The 9,123-nt window shown below is 37.3% G+C and overlaps 1 protein-coding gene across 7 annotated transcripts in view; it reads right to left on the minus strand.

Moving 5' to 3' along the window:
• Positions 1-9,123, minus strand: part of ATXN1 (ataxin 1) — a 530,883-nt gene that overhangs the window by 470,313 nt on the left and 51,447 nt on the right. The window contains exon 3 of one of the 7 annotated variants that reach the window (XM_069092450.1): positions 4,430-4,508. The exons of the other annotated variants lie outside the window; for them this stretch is intronic. The gene's annotated coding sequence lies outside the window, so the exon portion shown is untranslated. The remainder of the gene's footprint in view (positions 1-4,429; positions 4,509-9,123) is intronic. 7 annotated transcript variants of the gene reach the window in all.

Genomic DNA, 9,123 nt, shown 5'->3' on the forward strand with positions numbered 1-9,123 from the left:
GCTTCTGGCCCCTTCTGTTCTAGCCTATATTTAATTATATTTAGAAAACAGGTTTTAATTACCTCTTTAATCCTACTCTTTGCACTAAATGCCCTCAATTCAACAAGTCTGTATTATTTATTATGTGCCTAGCAGCTCTTGGTTTCTCTCAGTCAGAGATATCTTGCCTTCTGCATCTCTAAATGTCTGTTTCTATCAATCTATCAATCAATTAACATTTTTAAAGTGTCCAATATATGCTAGGCACTGTGCCAAACACTGAGGATAGAAAAAGAGGTAAAAGACTGTCTTGGCCATCAAGGAGTTTATAATTTAATGGTGGAGCCAAAGGCAAACATATATTCAAAGCAAGTTATATACAGGATAAATAGGAAATAATTAACAGAGGGAAAGCCCTGGAATTAAGAGGGATTGAGGAAGGCTTCCTGTAGAAGGTGGGAGCTTAGTTATGATTTAAATGAAGTCAGCAGTCATAGCGGGGGAGAGAGAGCATTCCAGGAATTGGGGACAGCCACAGAGAATGCCTAGAGCAGAGGGACTAAGTGTCTTGTTCAGGGAACAACCAGGAGACCCATGTCACTGGATTGAAGAGTACATGGTGGAAAGTAAAATATAAGAAGGCTGAAAAGGTAGGAGGGGGCTAGGTTGTGAAGGGCTTTGAATGTCAAATAAATTATTCTTTATTTGCTCTTGGAGGTAATAGGAAGCCCCTGAGTACAGTGTAGGTAACAGCACTGAGTGTATCCCCAGATATTTCTAGTTCAGTCACATGGGAGGAGGGTTACTCCCTATGGTTGAAAGACCCAATTTGACTTTTTAATGGAGGAGCCAACCACTTAAACTAAACATGGGTTAAACAAATCCAATGTGTCTGTCTAAACGGGTAAACACAAGGGAGTTGAGAGAGATTAAATCATACTCAGCAACTATGTGACATCTCTTTGGGCTGACAGTGTGGCCCTACCTACTGGAGTAGTGCCCAGCTGGCCAGTAGGACACCTGCACCAGGATACCTCTCCTTAAAGATCAGGACCACATCATTGTTTCTAGAGAGCTTTAGGGGAAGTAGGATAGGTTGCCATTTCACAATCATCTAGGCAAAGAGAAAAGGTTCTCTTAATAGTAAAGAAAAAAAAAATACAGAAAAGGGAGAACACTTGGCCCTCAAGCTCCACCACATTATAAATAATTTTTCACATGAATCCCATGTGCTTACCAATCAAATATGTTCTTTATATAAGGAGCACTCAAACAGCTTATACTATCATATCTAAACAAAACTAAACATATCTCTCTACCATTAAAGGCTCTATTCCAACAAGAACCTCTACTGAAGTTTTACTATTGAACATGTGATAGAAAGCGAGCTTCTATTCTTCGGAGATGTCCCACAATGCTTACAGAATTATCTTTTCCCCTCTCCCTACTCCTCCCACATTTATTCTCCAACACCTAAGAATGGACACTTATTGTTATATGTGTACACATTACCCAATAATGGGCTTTCATTAATTAACTCTACAAAATGAATGATGGCCAGTAGCTTCTAAGATGTTTTCAGTATCTGAGAGAAATTTAAAGCTCTAGTCAGTGCATTTTGTAACCATTTTTTTGTATACTATGGTACTGATTTTTAGTTTATGAAAAAAAATTCCATTCTACTTTTTTGAGGATGGAATTAAGATAAAGAGAAATGATTTTTTAAAAAGAAATTTTAAAAAACAATGATTTTCTCAATCTCTGTGCTGCAAGACAGCACTAGACAAAGAATCAAGCCCTGGATTCCCTACTACCCAAATCAGTGTCCTTGGATAAGTCACCTAACTTCTCTGATCCAGAGTACATTCATCTCCAAAATGAAGGAAATGGTCTAGATCAAAGGTGCCAAACTCAAGTAGAACTGGGGCCACTAAGCCATAGATAAGGGTCCCTGAGGGCTGCTGATTGACTTTGAAAACTACGTGTTAACTTTATCTATATTTTGTGGCATTTTTATCTATTCTGTAATATTCCCAATTACATTTTAATCTTGTTTAGGCTAGACACCTATGGTTCAGATGATCTAAAAATCTCATCTGTCTCTAAAATTCTCTCTTTTTATGAATTCTCCTCCAATGCAACAAAATAAGGAATGGAATAAATGTTACTTAGATTTCAAACTAAAAATTCTTTTTTAAAAAAAGTATCTCTAAAATACAGGGTGTCCCAAAAGTCTTAGTGTAGTCCCTAGCTTTAAAGGATTAAAACTGCACTGAGACTTTTGGGACACCCTGCATAGAATTGTCCTAGAAAATCGTCCTACTAACAAGAATGTAGAAAAACACCATCAAGTTTCCTTAAGTTAAGCTTTAGAAACATCATCCAGGAGTTCATTTCTGGCCTATACTTCTGAGGAGGAAAGGGGGGAGGGAGAAAATACCTTTATTTATTTTTTCAGCAACACTCAGAATGTTACCAGATGCAACAGACAGCAAAATATATGGCCTTTGTAATCCATCTGTTCAGTTATGGGTCTCACTCAGGAGCTCCCTCCACTGAGGCAACAACCTCTCCATTACTCACCATTAATCACCATTAAAAAAAAAAAAGGGCAGAGTAAGCAAGCAAAATCTTTCAGCCATCTGTCTGAAACTATTACCTAAAACAAACTGCAGGCTAATTTCAGACCCTTTGACATTAAGGATCTAAGTTTTTAAATAGTTAACTATTTTCTTGTCATTCACACCAGAGGTGGTAAATAGTTTGCTCTTAGGAAGAAGGAAACATTCTTCTCCCCTCCCCCTCCTCTATCTGAAACCAGAAACAGAAAGAGCCCAAACCCAAGCCCCTACGTCAGAGAAGGCTGAAGCTCCAGAAGTGGAGATTTTCATTTTCACCCATTTGTTTATTTATGGCTATACCTCCTGCTCATCCATTTGAAAGACCCCAAACTGTTAGTGGGGCAGAGTAAAGAGAGGCCTGAAACAGAATGTGACTTCTAGGGAGGGCTAAGCAAGACCACAGTACATGAGTCAGCAGCATAGATACTGAAAGGTGATAAGGAGAAACAGATGCAGCTGGGCTTTATTAAAATAAGAACTTACAGGCCTCCCCAGACTTTCCAAAAAGAAGTTTCAGGTTTTTGTCATTTTATATACTAATAACTTTTATCTCAGCTAAGAAAACTTAATTCAGTAAATGTACAAAATGTCCATCTTTCATTTTAACCGGTGAGATTGTTTCCTTTCATTCCCTCTCACGAACGCGAACACTCGTGCGAGTGTGCGTGCACACACACACACACACACACACACACACACTTGAACAGCCTCAAAAGAAAGCAAAGTAACGAGATTCAAAAATAAATCCTTCTTAAACTACCTCATATGAAAAACACTTTTGAAACTGAATGGCAACCAAAATGATCTACTGAATAAAATAAAATCTATACTAAGTCATAAAACAAACTATTAAGCCACCCATGGAAACTCACAATGCACTCTCGCTCTCCCTTTCAATCACATTTTTATTAAACACATGTGGTAGGGTAAAATTTGTAGAGCAGAAGAGAAAACTCTTTACAAAGTCCCTAAGTAAATTCAGTGATCTTGGCTTATTTACATTGATTTCTCCTCCTAGCAAAGCAAGCCCAAGAAGAATAAAGGCTGGACCTTCTCAGTATTAGTTCTGGCAACCTGAGGGTGGATCTATATGGGGTGTAGACCAAAGTACTCCCTGTCCTCACTCTGTTGTTTTCTCTAGTTGCATTTCTATGCTCTTAACTCTTTTTTTACCCTCAGCCCCACTTGCCGGATGAAAATGTTGACCAAACCCATGGTACCCAGAGGGCTAGGTGATGACAAAGAGGACTGAAAATCAAGTTGGGTGGCTTTGGCTTTAACAGCAGGCTCTACTGATAAGAAGGGTCCATAGTGGAGGAAATCCTGAGATAATGACTGAATCTTGGCCATTTACAGAACCACCACAAAACAAGGCCAGTTTCTTTTTCTTGCTTCTGCTGCTATGGCTGCCCCAACAATAAGATGGTTTTCATTCCTTCTCCTTAACTGTAGTTTTCTGATCACCTCCTATAGAACTTTGATGTGGGCATGAGAAGATGGAGCCTCTCCTCCAGGATTCCAATTTCAGGAGCTGCTAGATAAAGCATTTAAAGGGAATTTAAAATGAGGATCGGCCCTAAGGGTGTAAGTAAGGTAATAAGCCAATCATAGCTTGTAGCTGCAAAAGTCTGCTTCACTGAGCTTCCCTTTCATTTCCAAGTAGGGAATATGTCTTAGGAAGAAGGGGAACATGTCTTAGGGAGGAAGGAAACTACACAAAAACCTATCTGGGGCTAGAGAAAAGCCAACGTACCTTTTAAATCTTCTCCCAATATAAACAGAAGCACAGACAGAAAAAATAAATTAAAAGTTTTGTGGCAGGGCTTTACCTGAAAAGAGTAATGTCTGAATGGAGTCTAGACTTGGAAGGAACAGCTTCTCTGTCTGGATCGTAGGTAACAGACTGAACTGGGGAGAGAGGAGAGCAACATTCACCTCTGTTTATAGTAAGTCCCTCATTTTTAAAGATGCTCTCTAAGGCTAAAAGCTACATGACTAGTGCTTGGCTGCCCTGGTAAAGGGAGTTTTCACAATGAAAGATCCTAATGTCCTAATGTGGGTGAAATCACCAATGTTGAACATTATACACACACATGTGTGTGTAAACAGATACACACAATATGTGTACATATATGTGTGTACATGTGTATCTAGGTATGTGCATATCTTTATTACATGTACATATATACACATGTGTACATACACACGGTATGTAAATATTTACATATACCCATGTGTATATTCATGCACATACACAATACACACGTATATGTGTTTACATATAGATATATACATGTGTGTATTTGTGTGTAATATATGAATGTCTATATCATTGTGTATATACACATGCACAATGCACACATGTGTATGTGTTGTGCTTATACATTCATGTACACATATGCATGTCTATATGTATGTGCATGTATATGCATATATAAGTATTTGTGTATATACAGCATATCATACATTCACACATATGTATGTGTGAATATATGTGCACACACATATACTTATATATGTACATATCCATACACATAATATGTATATTATGTGTATGTATATACACACAAATAAATAAAATATACATACATTAGGTGGGCAGAATTTCTAGAATAAATACAAGATGAGTTTTTACCCTGGCTTCTAAAATCATTCTCAAGCAGCCACTAAGTCAGGACAGCAATACTGGGTGTGACATACACACCCATCAATTGTTGTACGTGAGACTGGGGACTGGAAGGAAGGTTTACTGAACAGGTCTTTTCAGTCATTTTTATACAGCCTTAAGCTGTTAAGCACTCCTTTCTCTCTAAATTTCAAAAATAAAAAAAAAAATTTTTAAAAACGGCTTTCACTCTACAGAATCAGTCAAGTGCTACAAACCACTTCTGAAGGCACCGTGCAACACTCCTTCCTATCCTCCCTCTAAGAACTTCTTCAGATAAAAATCCATTGTGCTTAATACCTTGGCTACCGCTAAAACTTGGGGTGTTATTTCTTAAGAATAAGAAAATAGAAGACACTCTAAACTGATGAAAGTAAATGTCTTTTTGACATAAATCATCTTTAGCACTTGAAGACTCTTTGCCATAAAAAAAAAAATACTTCCCACACTTGGTTTAGTAGTTTCTACATTTTTTTTCTTTTGAACTTCCAGAGCAATGTGATTCTACTCCATATGTAAAATGATTCATTAAACAGATTTATACGAAGGCTCCAGAGATGAGGGAGAGGGAATAGCAATAATAAAGCTAATCCATATTCAAACAGGAGACTGTTCAGGGCTTCATTCTCTCTCCAAAAGGGTTAAAACAGTTCTGTGATTTTTGTTTCTGCATATAATATAAACAACTTACTGAAATACCAGTGATAGAGGCATTTGCAACTAACTTCTCCAAGGAAGCAATGAGTACATGTGAAGTCAATAAAAGACTAGTTTTTGTAGGTTTTCACAAAGTCCTTGTCTGGACTTTGATGAAAACAAAATGCAGCAGAAATATATCACACAACAGGGAAAAGATTAGGAATCTAGATGGAGTCCAGATTCTTCTACTAAGGAGCTGTGTGACTTTGGGCAAGTCATTTTCCTCCTGTGTGAAAACCCAGTTCTCCTGACTCTCAAAAGTTCTTGCCACTATGCCCTATACAGTTGGCCCTTATCTGTGTTAGGCATTGTGCTTAACACTAGGGATAAAAAGGGTAAAACACAGTCCTACTCTCAAAGACCTCACAGTAAACATTTATTATTTTGTATTTTCTATTCACTGGCAAATCCAAAAGGAAAAGAATTCTAGACTTGGGAGTCAAAAAAGATTTGATTTCTGCTGCTGAGAATTACCAGCTGTGTCACCAGGGGCAAATGATTTAATCTCTATGAGCTTCAGTCTCATCTGCAAAATGAGAATAATGACACCTGAAGCATGGACTTCACAGGGGTGTTATGAGGATGAAAGGAGACAGCCCACAAAGGCAGCTTGGAAAGGCTTAAAAAATACTACATCCTTTCCAGTTATCATATTGCCTGTAAACCCACTGGGAAAAAGGGGTTAGATACTGAGATGCCTTTCCTCATGAAAGGTAAAATTTTCAAGTGTTTAGCTTTGTGATATTGGAATTAAATTTTGTTATATTTTAATTCTTTGAAAGTTAGCTGTTCAAGTCTGGGCAAGTCACTTTCCTTTTCTGGGCCTAAGTTTTGTTCATTTGAAAAATGATAGGGTTGCATGAGAAGACCTCCAGATTCACTCCTAACTCTAGCTCTATGATTTTACTGTCCTGGATGACTGGATCCAATCCCAAAGTCCAGGTCCAAACTACCAGGATGGTTTCTTTGAGCTGTCACCTTTCAGGTATAACTACCTAAGTCTGTCATCTCTCTCTGCCAATATCCAGCCTAACCACAAATGCAGTGCCATTTGAAAATGAAAGGAACAGGAGGCCTTAAGAACAAATGAAAAAGCATACAAACCACAGAGCAAAATATGACCCAGCCATAGTGTGTCATTACCATTACGCCATCTCACAATGGCGGTGTTGAATGGGCCAGAAGCCAGAAAAGCAGTATTTGAAGACCATAAAAGGACAAAAAAAAAGAAGAAATAAAAAGCTCTCCCAAATCCAACAGTCACATCTACTATCTCTTCTTTTTGTACCATTTTGAGTACATAGTAGGTATTCAATGAATACTGATTTGCTGAAAGTGGAATATAGGTAGAGACATAGCACTTGTGCCAGTAAGTATTTTATGATGGATCAATAAGAAAATCACATCGGTTAATAACTACCCTCTCCCTCTCCTACAAAAAAAAATGCTTTCAATTGCATATCTATCTTTGCTTTTTTTTTTTTTTGCTTTTTGGAGGGGGGATAGTAGGGCAATTGGGGTTAAGTGACTTGCCCAAGGTCACACAGCTGGTTTTGTGTTAAGTGTCTGAGGCCACGTTTGAACTCAGGTCCTCCTGACTCCAGGGCTGCCTGGACTCGATTTGCACCATTGCACCACCTAGCTGTCCCTGCACATCTATCTTAATCATATTTACCTCTGCCTTTTTCCCCTCCAGTTAACAACCGACTCTTGATAACCAGTATGAGGACCATGTGCTGAAAATCTTGAATCTGAAGCAAGATTCTGCCCAAATCATCTAGGACAATCTGAGTCACATCCTCCCACCTCCCCACTACCCAGCTGGTATTCACTCATGAAATACAAACTCCTTTTAAATTAGCCTAAGCTAAGCATAATTAAGGAAGGTAAAAATCTGTCAGGAAAAAAAAAATGGTATATTCTAAATCAAAACAAAATAAAACAAAAATGGATGCCGATGTGGATACTCCATGCAACTACTTCTCCCTTTTAAAAGAAATAATGCATTGCCTGTTATTTAAAAAAAAATCAGTTACGGTAAAAAGATGATTTAACTTTCAGTAACTTTTATCATTCTGTGGGATCACCAGTTGTTTGACCTACCATTTTCAGAGAAAAATTAATTTGCAGCCTCCTAGAAAACATGCATGTTGAGGATTATGAAAAAAACAATTATTCTTTATCTCTCTAGGTGAAAGGTAGGACAGCTCACTAATCTAGCAAGAAAAAAGTTTAGAAGATACACACTGCTAATGCACTTCCCTCCAATGTTCAGCTTACAGATTCAAATATTTTTAAGGAATATAATCTAAGATGTAGAAAAGGTCATTTAAACTTAATATACTTAAAGAGTGAAAATTGTTCATGGATATATCAGGTTGATTGCCTGTTCAATAAACCATTAGGCCCTCAATCTTTTCCAGCTTTTCAACACTTTCTACTCAACTGCAGTTCATGATTTCCATGCTGAATTGAATTTACAGAGAAGTATAATTGCTGATGGTTAGTTACTAGTTGACCAGTGTGGGCAAATTTAAAATGATTTCTTGTTAGTCTTGATTAGCTTTATGCCTTCATATAAGTTCACATTAATCACTTGTACTCCATAAAAATAAGCAATTTGTAAAATCTTCTATTTAATGGACAATTCTTTACAGGGTCAATTCTTGACCCTTTTCTACAATTTTCAGCGATCTGCGGTGAATGCCTCAAACCGTGTCTGTGAACAAATCAAGAAAATGGGGATAATGAAAATAAATCTTTTGTAAAGTCCTGTGCGGCTTAAGTAAAATAAAAGGGGAAATTATGAAATTCTGTGATTTAAAAGTATTATTACTAAGGGTTAAGTTCTACTTTTAAATTTTCTTATTGGAGTTAAAAATAAAATGAAGAGAACCAACGCCTCTGAGTGCTGCAGACTTGTTCCCTGGTTTGTTTTATTTTGTCTTTATCTGCCTGAGGATTTCTAGCCCTGCAAGAGATGTGAACTTTTATTGACTCACAGGATATCTGTGTGCGTGTATGTATGTTTGTATTTATGTATATGTATATATTATATGTGTGTATACATACACACATATACATACACACATATACATGCACACATGTATACATCTATCTATCTATCTATCTATCTATCTATCTATCTATCTATCTATC

Source organism: Petaurus breviceps, unplaced genomic scaffold (assembly GCF_028583685.1).
Source record: "Petaurus breviceps papuanus isolate PSGF00001 unplaced genomic scaffold, PetGlider_PUasm1.0 190, whole genome shotgun sequence".
Taxonomy (NCBI): Eukaryota; Metazoa; Chordata; class Mammalia; order Diprotodontia; family Petauridae; genus Petaurus; species Petaurus breviceps.